The sequence below is a fragment of the Phaseolus vulgaris genome, chromosome 11 (genome assembly GCF_051622355.1).
Source record: "Phaseolus vulgaris cultivar YP4 chromosome 11, ASM5162235v1, whole genome shotgun sequence".
Classification (NCBI taxonomy): Eukaryota; Viridiplantae; Streptophyta; class Magnoliopsida; order Fabales; family Fabaceae; genus Phaseolus; species Phaseolus vulgaris.
This window is the reverse complement of record NC_143508.1, coordinates 52,729,106-52,731,141: the sequence shown is the minus strand read 5'-3', so window position 1 is coordinate 52,731,141 and position 2,036 is coordinate 52,729,106. Positions and strand designations below refer to the sequence as shown.

The window sequence follows — 2,036 nt, the reverse complement described above, 5'->3', positions numbered from 1 at the left end:
ACATGAGTGCCATTTGTATTGAAGTTGTTGCATGACTCAGTTTGCAGAAAAAGCCTATGGAAGAGCAATGCATTTATGGTTTGTTGCATGCCATTTTGTCATCTTCCAAAGCTATATGTCAGAACAAGACATGAAACGTGTAAAACACAAGAAACAATAATTTTTCTTGATGTGTCTTCATGGAAAATGTTGTGTGAGGTATTTTTGATTCATGACGACATGCACAATCACATATATTAGATAGAGATTAAATCTAATCAAATAAAATTTTATAATTATTTCGTTCAAAACATGTGACTAATGGCTTATATTGAGTAAGATGTAGTTCAAAAATTTGTAAGTTTCAAGTGAGTATGTAGTCAAACTTACCTGTGAAGAAAGGATAACTTTTGTCTTTGTTTTGTCTTGAGGAATTTCTTTGATGCATCACAGTTGGAAGCTGAAAATGCACCTCCAACCACCATGCTTTGAATTTTTGCATGCCTTTTATTACGTGAGATTAGAAAGAAGATATAAAACAATGTTAAGTTATAACTTAAATAATATAAAATAAACATGAAAAAAAGTATAAGTTGCAAAGTTACAAATATTATACTTTTACTCATTGTATATGTTTGAGTTCTCTTAATGAAAATCTAAAATACATAACTATGTAAGGTAGTGGAGTAACCTGCAAGCTCACCACCATTCCTCCTGCCACCATCATTGCATCAGATCTTATAGAGTAAGATGTCCTGTTTAAGTCAAAGATTAGTATTTTATTTTTTATCAGCAATAGACAAATGAATTAAAGGAGAACACTTTAGGAATGTTTCAACCCTTATACAAAAAAGACTTACAAAACAACAAGCATAAAGATTTAGTTCCTTTTGCTCTAGTTTTAAGATAACAAGAAAGAACCTAAAACTTATAATCAAATGTGACTAATAACTTATAATTATAATTTTATAAATCATATTATGAAAGAATTAATCTTTAACTTATTATAATAGATTTCATGCTTTTATCATATGATTTTCAAAATGATAAATCATATTGTCTCGCAACATAATACATGAATTAATATAAAAAAAACTATTAAATTAATTAAATGGATATCAAATTTCTCAATACTTAATAACCATAACATAGAATAGATTGCAATAACTAGACATACATGAAATAAAGATAATAAAGATAAAAGTACACTTTCAAATTAAAACACATGAATCTAACTTAAAGTACTAATTAAACAAAGCAATTTTCATCTGAACAACATGAGTTTGTAATATAAAAAGTAGATGTTAGAAAATAATTTTGGTAAATAATATGCTGATATAATGCCACTAATGGGCTATCTCTTGCACAATAGTGATTTTCTTTTTACCTCTTTGCAAAAATGGCATGGTTTAGGAGATGAATAAACAAAGTATTGCATTAATGTAGATAAGTATATATCTTGAAGGAAATGGTTTAAAATAAACATAATGCTTAATATTAAATGAAAAGAAGCTTGAATATAAAATAAATTTTCATAATATACAATACAGGTACATAAACAAACCAGACCCATGACACATTCAATCTAAAAAAGTTTTTCAACTCCACAATTATATAAATATCATTTGACTGATTTGACTATAACAGAAATAAACCAAATTAGAACAAATCAAGATTGGATGAAGAATTTGTAATATATATAATTATCTAAAAAATTTACACAATAAATGGAAGATGAGAAGCTATATTATACAAAAACTTACAGCTTTTCAGCAGCCTCTGCATAGAAAAGTATGAGAGAATGTGAAAGTAAAGAAGAAGAAAAGAGGGCGCCGAGTGAGATTTAGGTTTTAGGTTAACGTTTATATACACGAATATGAAGGCCCACTTGTCATTATTTTATTAAATAATATTAGTAAGTCAATTTTTTGAGATGTGCAAATAAATTATGGCATAGTATTTTTTAAAAATATGAATAAATATACAAACAGTTTCTAATATTAGTATAGAATATGTATAAATATATGAACACCTTTTTAAGATTATTAGTACAAAAT

The 2,036-nt window shown here is 26.6% G+C and overlaps 1 long non-coding RNA gene across 1 annotated transcript; it reads right to left on the bottom strand.

The window, feature by feature from the left end:
• Positions 1 to 303: 303 nt before the first annotated feature.
• Positions 304 to 1,805, bottom strand: LOC150023400 (uncharacterized). The gene is made up of 3 exons (XR_016517166.1): positions 1,743 to 1,805; positions 671 to 734; positions 304 to 483 (listed from the first exon to the last, which is right to left on the bottom strand). It is a non-coding gene; the product is annotated as an uncharacterized LOC150023400 (long non-coding RNA).
• Positions 1,806 to 2,036: the final 231 nt, after the last annotated feature.